Genomic DNA, 13,454 nt, shown 5'->3' on the forward strand with positions numbered 1-13,454 from the left:
CAGTCTACCATAAGATTTCTGTAGGAAGAAAACCACATATCAAGTGGATCTGAGTCATCTTCAGATTTCAATCATCTTCCCACAACACTTTGATTTAGAAATTAAACATAACCTTCAGTTTTATGTTTTGATCTTAGAGTGAGACTGCCATGCCACATTAAAAGATGTGGGAAGAAATTAATTCTCTGCTGCTAAACTTATCTTTGCAAAGCATGTATTTTGCTACAATAGGCACAGTGCAATCACTTAAATAAAAACAGCCTATGAATAATGATAAAACATTAAAAAATGTGATGTCAGTTTGCAATGAAGAATTCTGTTTTTTTTTTTACTCACATTAGCAAATAACTTTTTCACTGACTCACATTTTCACTGACATTAGCATCTTCATAAACTGTTTTGTAAAAACTCAAGGCTGAAAACCAAGCATGCTACATCATACAAGAAATTATACGGTTAAATAAATACAAGCTGGTTACTTAGCAAAGGACAAAAATGAACATAAGCCCAGTTGCTTCAAGCCTCGTATTACTAATTCAAACAATTAAATGATGCATTATTATTTTAACTGGAAAACTTTGCTCATTATGCTGCATCTAGATACATTTAACTTTCTGTTTTATGATATATTTGAAAGACATATGAGGCCTTTAATTATATTCTGGTTAAAAGGAACAAATAGAACTTTCACTTTTTTCTCTTAAGAAGTATTCTGAACTTCAAAAATGTTAGTCATTCTGCTGCGTTCGACTCTCTGTAACTCCTCTGCCCATGGAATTCTCCAGGCAAGAATACTGAAGTGGGTAGCCACTTCCTCCTCCAGGGGATCATCCTGATCCAGGAACTTCCAAAGATACTATAATAATTATTAATCTTATTGTTAGTCAACTGCGTGATGTCTTATTAGTTAAGGAATATTTCCTTGGTCTTGAAAGTTATTCCATTTCTCTCTAAGTTTACAATGTATTATATTGAATGCTATATCACCCTAGGTATGAATGCAAGCTGAGTTTGTTCTGAAGACATATAGCTAAGACATCCTCTTAAGGATAATAATATTACTCATTCTTCTCCACCAGATAAGTACCATCATGCCATACTAAAGTTATTTTCTCAGTTTATTCCAAGTTAATATGATTAATTTTGAGTCATTTCAATATAGTAACATAATGTCACATACAAATAATAAATAATGTCAACTGTCTTTCAGTTCCTCACATACCGCCATGCTCCTTCCTACCACAGGGCCTTTGCATATGCAATTCCTTCTGCCCGAAATATTCCTCCCTCTCTTCTGTGCCTCCTTAACTTCTTCCATTCCTCTCTGACTCAGCTCCAGTTTCACCTCCCAAAAGCACTCCACATTCCTGATCACATCAAATGCTCCTGTGAGGACTCAGAGCACCATGCTTTCCTTTGTGGCATGTCATAATAGAAATTCTGTCTGTCTGCTGACTTCCACAACATCTGTGGGCCAAGTCTGGCTTGCCTGACTTTTGCATTCTCAGTTTCTACCCCAGTGCCAGGCGTACAGTGGGAGCTAATAACTATTGGTTGATTAATGAATTAATTTATTAAGATTTTTATCTCTCAGGTATTTTTTTTGTCACTATTTTTAGTGACTACTAAGAACATTTTTCATTTATACATGAAGAAGGCTGATAATCTCACTTAATCTTTCATTGTATTTATATAGCATCTCATATATGGAATAAGAGATTCTGAGAAGTGGAGGCTGATTACAGACTAATAATTTAATCACTTGGAACCACTGTCCGTTCCCCTGCCTTACAAAACAGTTGGGAAAGACTTCTTCATCTTTAGAATAGTGTAATCATTAAATGTGGTACTGTAGGTGAAGGCTAGGTACAGAGCAGGAATGAGGACGTGGCTTACTACTTCTAAGACTGCTTCAGTTTTGAGGCAAATTGAAAGTCATGTACAATAAGGTTATCAAGGGGACCATGTAGTCTTTACTTATACCATGAAGACCTCACTTTGCAGAGATGATGATGGGCAACTTCTGAAGGTAATATCTCATTTATCCATTAGCAACAATCATTAGATGAAGAAAAATTTACAGTGTTATAAAAATTAAGAAGTTTCTCATAAGTATCAGTCATGGAAGAGCTTCAGGCTGCAAAAGTGGAAATAACTAGGGAAATATATCAATTTTCCCAATGACCACGGCTGCTGAAAACTCTACATTAATGTTTCTAGTCCTACTTTAATATCTTTCCCCAAGGACAAAAGGAGATGAAATGTATGTCAGAAATATAATAAGGCTAAAAAAGAACTCATTTTGAAAACCCCTGCAATTAATTTAGTAAGTGGGCCTAACCTGCCATTATCACTGATATAAATCATTTTATTTACACAAAACTAGAATTTAAGAGACAGAAATCTTTAAACAACTGTATTTCATTATAAACAATTTAATAAACACAAGGGAAGCACAGCTTCCTTGTCATGATCATCCATGGTATATTTTGCCTTGGACATATTTTTCACAGAGGAGCTTAAACAGTATTCTCCAATCCCATGCTAAAATAAACTCCGAATGGTCTAAAGATGTCAAAAGCCTTGTGCTATCCAACCACGCCACAGTTTCTAGTCTTTCCGCATCACACTGAGTAATTAAGTCAGGGTTCCATCAAGTCTTTGGTTTCCTGATTTTTCACAACAGCATGTCCACCTTGCTTTCTTCTAAAAGCTACCGAGTGATGGGGCAGGGCTCACCACCAACGCAGAGCCAGGCCTGTCCTCATCACAAAGCAAGACCTACCAAGCATCACAGAGCATGCTCTGCTCCCCAGCTGCAAGCGCTCCCAAAGCACATGCATCTGGATGTTCTGTTGCTGTTATTGAATACAGCAAGTTAAGCACTCTATGACACCAGTACCAGCGAAACTAAAGGGTCAGCCTTCAAAGCCCGCTAGGCTCGACACGGGGGATGTGCTATTAGAAATTTTCATCTTGTTATGACAAAAATCTGAATTTCCAGGCCTCTAATGATCCTTTTGAAAAAATCTTATTCATTATTTTCTTAATCTTTAATACATCATATTTCATTATTAATATGTAAATATTCAACAATTTTTTTTCTCAAAAGCCTGTGTGTATTAGACACAGTTATCACCCTTACTAATCCATTTGCCTGTGTGTGGGTGTGGGTGTGTGTGTTTGTACAGAGGGAATACTTTCCCACAAAATTGCAACAAATTGAAAAAACACATTTTAGGTTTTCATAACATGTGTGTAAACAACAAGAGTGCATTTTAAGACACCTGAGTGGTCCTGAGTAATATCACTAATAAATGATCATAATACAATTAGGACTGTGATATAAATGGTTAAAAGGACATTTTAAGTAAAGGCAAGGTAATAAAATAATAATCTATATTCAAATGTTACATTACATGATTGAAAATTATGTTCTTGAAAATGATTTGCCTCTGTTGTTGTTTACTTTACCAATTTATTAATATTTTAAAAGTGACCTTTGAATGAGAAGAAATACTACTGTCTTCCTGTCAATGTTTTTGTTCTACATTAAGAAGAATATGCTTGATAAATCATTTGCTATTTACATTCACTGAATGTCATTTACTTTTGTCTCTAGCTAAACTTTAGAAATGTAAAGTGTTTACAAAGAAATTTTCTATGATAATTTACATAGTATTCAAAATGCCATAATCATATCTCAAATCAAAATACAGATATTTGATATTACTATTATATGTGGCTCAACATGGAAGCCCGTGATTCATCAATTTTTCTATTTCTCTTCATCTCCTTTACAGCATCCTAATCAACCTAATTAAGGCTTTGTTCATCTGAAACCTCTGATGACAATTTGTTTAACTCTGTCCCACCGTGGTCTTCTTATAAGGAGAATTAAATCTGATCTTCTGACAGCAATCATTAAATGATCCCAACTGGCCCCAATTAAGCCACATGGCTCACGGGCTTCCATACAGTCAAGTGTCAGGTTCCCTGTTTCATTTACACATCATTCTTTACCTTGGTTTATTTTCTTAAAGCCAATTAAGTATATGTGTCTTATCAAGTGGAACTACAAATAAATTTCCTTGTGTCCACTAGCTCAAGACAGGGCACCTCCTGACTCCAGAGTCACACTGAAACATCATGCATGCTCCAACACCATGCCTGACTCCTGAAGACTTTCTCTCTAGCTGTAGGGCTATTAATGAAAAAAAAAAATATATTTATTTACTCAGGATGAAATTGATGCATGTGTACCTTCTCAAAGTAATATACATATATAAATGGTTCTGGTGAACATAAATCAATAGTAACTTTTCATTTGGCTTATTTACAAGGCTCTTTTAATAGAGTAGTACCTGCATTTAGTTAAGTTTAATATTCCTTTAAAAAAAAAAACATTTGAAATGATCTCTTTAAGACCCTCTAAAACAGCACTACCAAAGTAAGACTTCTGAAGTTAACCTTTCTTACCCTTAATTTCTGCTCTAATTTTTCCACATATGCTCAAATGTAAGTTCTGTAATGATGTTCCCAGGCCTTCCTACGTGCACAGGTAGCCTCAGGATTTAGAGCTCATTGACTGTGTGCTACTCCTGGGAAACGGCTGATTAAAAACAGCCTCTTGAGGAGTAGCTCCTATTCACATCTGGCTCATCTTATTCTAAACTCTAATACCTACGTGGAAATTTGACCCCAAGCTTTGGCTTTGGAGAACCTCAGTTTACAGACCCTTTACCTTAGGTGGCAAGGCAGAAACATAGAGAAATTAATCCCAGTATGACTGGTGTTTGACACAGTTTCTGAAGGCCTTAATCACTGACCTGACTATTTTCCTCTGAATACAAACAAATGCACTGTATTTTTGCGTCTAGTCTAACAATAGCTATCAGTGATCATCTGCTGGTTTCTGATGCAGGCTGTCTCACAGTTCTCAGAGTAGATGGATTAGAACATATCTGCTCTTCCTAATCATATATAAAAACCGACATTAGGACAGACGACTGGAATGGATGTTATGCATCTCATAGGACATTAACCTTGATGGAACATGTAATTCTTTTTATCACTGACCAACAGATGTGACTACAAAGAAAAAGGAAAATGTAATGGAATCTTTAGCCTACCGATGTTTGGCAACACCTAGAAAAAAACAAAAAAAGTATGTGCATTTTCTTTATGACAGTTAAATACACACTTGGTCAGCTCTCAATAAATCACTGTTCTTTTCCTCAAAAGAACAAAATTCAAAACATTCATTACAAAACGCTGACGAATTAGAAAACACTTACCAACCTTAAAACTGACTGACTTTTCTACAAAATGTCTCACAAATGTATTAAAATGTTAGTAAAGCAAAACAGACGCTGGGGGTGTTGTATTATGAAATATTTCTCACTGTATTATAGTAATCTCCAATAAGATTTGATGTTAATTTTAGAGCATGCTTCTGCTAAAAAGGGCAAACCCTGCAACAGATTTAGTACAAAGAAGCTGAAAATATCCTGTGGAAAAAAAAAATCTGTAGCAAAATCAGCCAGCCCCAATCCTGCCATTACTCAGCACTGCAGTGACGTGCGGGTGTTTGTAGTGGTTTGAGGAGCTAGCAGGGGTGGAAACTCTACATACTCGACTCCAACATGATTGCAATTGAACCTCATCAAAGTAAGAGCTCATAATTTGTCACAGAAAACAGCCAATTAACATATGTTAGAAAAAGGCTTCATAAAGATAATATATGATTAAAGCCCCAGTGCAGCTGTTGAAAATCAAAAGTATGCATTTAAAAAAGAAATCTCAGCCTGAGCTTCCGTATGGTTAAACTGATAATGGCTACTATGATTTTTTTTTTTAAGTTGAAAAATATAATTACAGTGCTTCTCCTAAGTTTGGGGTTATGGCAAGGGAGAACTGGGTACTGCAGCCCTATTTACTATGCCTTACTTAGTTCTATAAATAGTTGAAGCCCTTGCCAAAACTCTGTAGTTACTTTGTTATAGTGCTATTTTAAACACAGACCTTCATTGTGAGCTAAATGGCCTTCAGGATGCACTTTGTAGTTAGAGCATTCCTCTCAAAACTATATCCTCCCTTTATCTGTGTAAAACTTCAGGACAAGAGGACTCTACATGACTGCCCCGCAGACTACAGAACATACCAGGGCTGTGCGACACACACGTTTTAATACTTCGGAACTTTTGTCAGGGCTGGTGGTCAGGAAGGGTGACAGTTAAAGGTCAGAAATGAGATTAAGGTGCACGAACGCAGTGCAGATCCTTTTACGGGACACAAGGCAGGCGATCTGAACCAGCCTTGCAGCAGATGAACTATATGAAACTATATGTGGTGTATGCTCATCAGAGAATTTCAACTAAACTCTAGCTTGGACCACACGGCCAATCAAATCCTGGCTAAGCTGACGGCATCGGAGGCGGTGAGCCAAAATCGTGCTGTTTAATATGACACATATCAATGGAAAAAGTCTGATCAACAGTCACGTAGATATAAATACGTCAAGCATTATAATCGGTGCCAGAGACGCCAGGGTGAACAAAACACAGGTACCGGTCATCACGAAACCGAGACTTTAGGGGAGACAGGGGACTTGTATAATGATTGCAGATAGAAAAATGACAGAGAGAAAGCACCGCAGCAGAGCAGGCTAGGTAGGGGTGACGACACAGGAAAGGCCCAGGTGGTCAGCGCTGTCAGGGAAGGGTTATTTGCAAACATGACATCCAGGCGAGCCGTAAACAACGGATGAACAAGGCAGTATCTGGAGGGTGAACGTTCCGGCACCCCACCCATCACTGGTGGTACAAATTTGGCCAATTCACAGTTTCGTAAACCTCAGCTGCCTCAGCTAGAGAATGGGAATAATAACGCATATATTATATAAGGAGGATATGAGGCTCAGGAGAAAAAATAGATCCACATTCATTTGCAAAAATTCAGTTAGATGCAATTCAGCTTCTTGACTACCCTGTGTAAACTTGTTTTCTTCACTTTAACATGATTTAATTTTACAGAAACTGTAAATACTTTGAAACAGGGAGAATACAGTATAATGCAAAACGTTTCTAAATTTATATTAGTTGAATCCAGCAGTGTATCTTCCCTTGAGATGTGGCTGTTTCATTTAAGTAATGCCCAGTGGTTGAAACATCAATAGGTCTCGGGGATGTAAGTTCACTTTGCATTGCTAAATATAGACAATACCATGGGCAGTCTGACAATTACAACATAAAATTTCTGCAAATATAACGTAAGAATTATATTTTTTAAACTGTATTTTTAAAACTCTTTTAGAAATAAACAATCTTACAACATTACTAATGTAACTGAGTCATTGTTTTAGGTTGACTGATTTCCTCTCTCACAGGGCCCAACTCCTAAGCAATCAGCACAGTTTTGATTAAGATCTCAGAGATAATGCCAGCGTCTCACTGTATGGGAAATATTCACACATCTTTGGACACAAGCATCCCATGAGAGTAAGCTACGTAGCCTCAAGCCAAACAGATTAATTTCCTACTTAGAAGGAATTAGACAAACTGAACCATCTAAAACTTTTTAAAGCCTTTTTAAGAGGAAAAATACCAAATTTAAGGATTGTGAATTTTAATAAATAGGAAATTAGAGTGAAGGACAATAGACACTTTGATTTTAAAAGTTGCAAAATATAAATGTCCATCAAAAAAGTATAGAATTTTAAGTAAGGGGAAGGGTCAAAATTTCCTATTCAAGGAAACTTTATTTAAAGAAAAGTGGGCATACATTTTAAATTCTCTCTCCCCTGTCATTTTTTTTGTGGAGGAGTGGTATAAATTTGATCCTTTATTCCATCATTTTGCTCTTATGTCCTGTTTGGTGAACGTAATTGTATAATTTGCCAAGAAGCCTAAATGAACACTCATCTGTTTTCATATTGATCAAATACCTTGAAAATCTGGAAGTTTTTTTTTTTAAGTCAAGCTGCCTTTTTTCTTTCCTAAATGAGTCATAGTATAGACTTTTTTTTTTTTTTTAATAGAAACTAGCACAGCATCTTCTCTTATGCTCGGTGCCAACCAATATTTCTCATCGCACACTCACGTCCCTCCCTATCTCGTCCAGTGATCTGTGGACGCTTCTCTCCTTTCAAAACTCAAGTCATATCTGCACACAAAGCAGGCACATAAATACGAATTTCTTCCCTGTATGAGAAGCATGCCCCACTTGATTTTTCATTTCATCGCCTTTCTCTATCTCTCTCTCTACACGCTTAGAACTGAGGGGATATGGAAAGTGAAACTGTCAGAGAGCTAGGAACAGAGGTGTTTTCAGAAGAACAGAACGTTTCCTCCCTGAGATGCAGGCAGGACAGGCTGCGCAGGGCGGAGGCCGCGGGCCAGGGAGAGCCGAGTCGGGTCCCAGGCCCAAGGCCTGGCGGGTGGCCCCTTATCTCAGCACGTCTGCACATTCCAGCCCAGGCTCTTCTCAGGGAAAGCCCAAGTCATCCTTGGCAGATAGTACTCCACGGAAAGTATTACAGTACTTCCCCTGCAACAAAGACCATGCTACGACGCATGAGGAGTTACTGACACAGGCAGCTTTTCATCCCGATTCTCTAAACCTTAGGGTCTGTGAAGAAAAGCACCCAAGGGTGGAAGCAAGCTCACGACTCTCCTTAGAAATCCCAAAGTGGATTCCAAAGATCACTGGTTTCTGAGGATGCCAACAAGGGATTCCCCACCCTACAGCACCCCATATCCCCCGCCAGTAAGTTAGAAGATGAAAAAAATCAGGAAAATAGATTTCTCTGCTACAGGACTTTTCATATTCTTTAATGTGTGTGACATCAGAATCTGGAGTATTCACAAATTTATCAGGAATATCCCTTGGGAAATGCTAGCTTTAAAGAAAGGAACAGGCTTCTTTCCTGTGATCACTGAACACAAATGATCTAAACCAACACTTAGCTCGGTGACTGGCTCAAGTAAAAACCTAACAGCGTTGCTGAATAATAACTGATAGGAACACACTATTCTTTTAGCTCAACGAAGGAACACAAACATAACAGAAACAGGTGCAGAAAACTTTTTTTTTTTAAGTAAAAATATTAATAAAATATTTAGTAATTAGTGTAATTTGTGTCCAAAGTCCAAAGTACTGAAAGGCAGTAAAGTGCATTGTGAAGAAAGCTGTATTTGGAATTGGACCCTAACGTGGGTTCTGTTACCCAGGAGCTGCAGGCCTTTGGGCCGTCAGCTCTGCTGACTCTCATTGTCCTCAGACGTATAAAGGCAGCTGGGTTCTGCTTCTAAAGCCCCCTTTGCAGTTCCTAAATGGTATAAATTCAATAAAGGTGTAAGACAAAATGAAGTCAGGATGCTTTAGAGAAACAATTAAGCTGACCAAAATGTTTAGTTGCCTGGTAAATATAATTGCTTTTTCAACTTTTTTTTTTTTTTTTTTTTTTGCCTTGAAAAGTTGGTTCACCTCAGTCTCAAGCAAAATAAGCAGTGAAGATCAAGGTTACATTACGTACTTTGGACTGCTAACTATATTTAGAAATTGAATAAATAATTAGCTGTAAGTTATCAAATATCATGGCACTAAAAACATTACATCTATTGACTCTAACCCTCACAGCAGCCTATGAGGCAGGAACTATTACCATTTCCCTTTGACAGAAAAAAAAAAGACTGGAGGGTAGACAAGTTAAATTACTTGCCCAGGGTCACAGAGCTGGTGTTAGAGCTATAATTTGAACCCCTACGAACTCAGTCCTAGACTTGGTAATCGAACCACACCCTCTACTACTCCTCTATGATGCAAGGTAATATTCAAAAAAGAGTACCTTAAATTTAAAACTATACACAGAAAATATGTTTAGAGGGATTTAGTGGAATCTAAGAAATACTTTTAAACTCAATGTTCTTTAACTTACCTAACATTTTCTTACCCTTGATGGCAAAAAGACAGTTTCCTTCACTATGCTCCCAGGGGAACAGAGTGAAACTTGAGCTAGATACTTTCCATTAAAATGTCAGTATTTACTGGCTGATCAGCACCAATGGTTTTCTCCCCCTTCCTTTCCCCAAATGAATGTGGTGGCTCATAAGAGAAAGCAGGTGAGTGTATATGAGTCAGCATATATTCATCTCGACTCTGGTAAAAACCATCAAAACAGGTGTCTCCCTGAGGATGGGTCAGGGGATCAACCTCATTTATGGTAAGATGAAAACTGCAGAGAACTTATTATAGACATCTTATCTCTAGGCTTGGGGCACGCATCCTGTGGTCCTTCAAAGTATCTCGAGTAGGTTTCTAACCTGGATCTAACTAAGTCTGGTAAAACCCTGTCATCTTTTCCCCACCCTCTTTCTCTTCCTCCTCTTTCTCTTCCTTCTTCTCCTCCAATTATGGTCTACTGCACTATCCCTCTATAGGCAGAAGTCTCTACTTGAGGATTTTATACATTTACCTACTGATTTAGGATTCTTTGTGCTGGAGACCTCTGGATGCAACTGCAATGCAAACTCTTAGAATATATTTTTTTTAGAAGTAATTTTACGGCTATCAACTTTATAAGACACACACCTAATATAATATACAAATCAACTGTACAAAAACAGTTGACAGTATTGGCAATCTATTTATGAGAGCTGGAAGAAAAATCACACACTGGTGTGTTACAGAAGTTCACATCATTTTTTCCCCCCACAACCTATCACATAGCTTGCTCTATCAGAGCCTACACTGCGTGACAACACATGACGATGTAGTAAGTTTGTATGTTTTCGGCATGTATCAGCCTTTCCTGCTACGTTCATAGGTAGAAACCTGTGGTATAGATAAAGGCACATAGGTCTTCATTTATGTATTTACACACGTTTACTGTTTACCAGCTGATGAATACTGTGGGGCAGAGCCACTCAGAAGCTCCACAAGCAACAAGGGCATATTATATCCAAGTCTGAATTCAACTGAAGATGCTGGGCAGGTGACCGTGAAGTGAAAGCTCAAAATGGCCGCCCATGTATCCCAGGCGCTCTGAGAGAGCCTGTGGTAAACAGGAAACCGCTGAGATTTCTAACTTGGCAAGAAGGGACCTGTGGCAAACACTGCCTTTCACAGTGAAGACACCTCTGGAATAACTTTTACGTTGGTGGCACTCAGGCCTGTGGGTGGATCCAATACCAAGAGAGTTCTGCGAAGCGGTGGGGGAGCCCATTCCTTTTAGATGCTAGAAAAGGCGACACGGTCATCAAGAAACTAGTTAACAGACCAAGTCATTATCTGGGCAGATTCCTGAGGATTCAAACATTCAAAGCTATAGAAAAGTGTTCATCTTTTATATCTTAATGAACTGGAAAACAAAGAAAAATGGCACAGTTTCTCCCCAGTTCCTTTGACAAAATATACTTAATATGAGTATCTAATTAACTGCTTCTTTAAATTTAATATGGAGAATTTCAGGAAGGGCATGGACATTTGACTTGCCTTAAAATGCCTCTTTATGCAACAGATAAATTTTGCTACGTTACAAAAGAGCAAAAAATGTCTTTTTTTTTTTTTTTTTGGTATAAACACATATCGACATTTCCATTCAGCCAAGGTAAGAGTAGAAATGCTGGATATTAATAGCGGCAGGGGCCATGCAAGGTCATATCATTTTTCCCTCCTTCAGATAATACTATACCCAAATTATTTCATAAAGATTCCACCTCTCCTATTTTTAAGGCCTTCCGGAAAAAGGAGCAACATAACCTTCCTCAGTAACCTATTTTGATATCTCACAACTCTCACTCTCAGGAAATTCTTACTTATAGCTAATCCCTCGCAGAATACTTTATGTCCAGCCCTGTTGTTTTACCTCTGAACACCACTGGGGGATCATGTCTTTGTGTCATGGGCTTTAAGACTGTGGACTGAATTACACCTATTTCTGCTGTTCTTTTTCACCCATCCTTGTGGCTCTTCCAGTCAGACCTTAGTTCTGGAGTCCAAAAATACACATAGTACTAAAAAAAGGCTCTTGTATACTCCTATCAGATACATATTTTTAATTATCCACACACGGCATGAATTTTAAAGTAAATGTTTACCTTTTCATCTATTCCAATTTTGCATTTTTTCCCTTGCCAGATTGCTTCCAGCCAACTCTTCCACATTTTATATTTAAAGAATTTATTTTCTCTCTCCTGGTATTCATGATTTCTGACCACTTCTCCAGTTCTTCAAGGTCATGCTGAGTTCTCATCTCATCTTTCAAGGATCAGACCTCAAAAACTCTCTTTACACAAGACTCTATAAATTAAATGAGCAATTTATTTACTTCACTATTCCTTTAGCTACCATTCAAATCTGTGTGGTTTAGAGAATATCTTCTCAATTTAAGGACAAGGATGTCATACAGAACAAAATCAAAAGCCTTGGAAAGTTGAGATTATACCTATCCTTCTCCTTCACACTCAGACAGTTAAAATATACTGACATGACCGGTTTTAATACTGACACCCAGGGTGTTACAGGATATATAACAAATCATTGTGATGTTTTTCCTTGTATATTTTTAAGTCTGCAAAGAGAGTAAGGATGGTTCTCTGGTTCATCCTTTTTCTTAATGTCATCACTGTAATGGTTACCTTCTAGTCTTCATTTAAAAATCTTTCAGAATAGCAGCTTGTGGCCCTGCAATGGCATTGTTATAAGAATCCCTGCTACTAAGATTATCTTAGGCTTTAGTGAGACTTGCCCAGTAGTTCCATGAAATTTGCTTTGTTATTTAGTATCACTTGATTGCTTAGGTCATAAGTACATGTTACATTTCACGTATGTGGCTAAAAGCATGAGGTCATTTTACTGCTTAATAAAGGTAAAAAACAAAGCAAAGAAACATTTACTTCATTCCTTCACTCAACATTTTTTTTTTTTTGCAGTAACTACTATGTTCCAAGCATTATTCTAAGAGATCTAGCAAGGGGTAAAACAGACAAAAATTCATGCCCTCATGGAACTTAAAATATTCCTGATATTATCTATATTTACTTTCCCCTCCACATGAAATATGGCCTTTTTATCCTTTGTTGTTGTTTTTGGTTAAAGTGAATAAAACTGTAAATATCATATCTTAATTTTGACTCCCCTTATTAAAGTTTAAGCTTTCACTATTTCTTAGAACTTTTACTTTCATATTATTTAAAAATTTTTTTCTCATAATACTTCTTTATTCCCATTCCTCATATGGTTTTTCTATAGTCAGTCAGACATCCTTCTCCCTTTTTAAAGGTTTGTGATACAAGATGAAGTAGCCTTTGACTACTTGGGCAATCCTCTATCCTACATACTAAATTTTCTAAAAATACCTTTTAAACATTTCCATGTCCTTTGAAGATCTGTTTCATTAAATTCATCTTTATTGTTGATTTCTTTAGTTCTTTAATTCCTGCTTATGACTGGAC

General features: G+C 37.3%; 1 protein-coding gene across 11 annotated transcripts in view; it reads right to left on the reverse strand.

The window, feature by feature from the left end:
• Positions 1 to 13,454, reverse strand: part of MEF2C (myocyte enhancer factor 2C) — a 174,519-nt gene that overhangs the window by 102,489 nt on the left and 58,576 nt on the right. The window lies entirely within an intron of this gene.

This window comes from Muntiacus reevesi, chromosome 1 (genome assembly GCF_963930625.1).
Source record: "Muntiacus reevesi chromosome 1, mMunRee1.1, whole genome shotgun sequence".
Taxonomy (NCBI): Eukaryota; Metazoa; Chordata; class Mammalia; order Artiodactyla; family Cervidae; genus Muntiacus; species Muntiacus reevesi.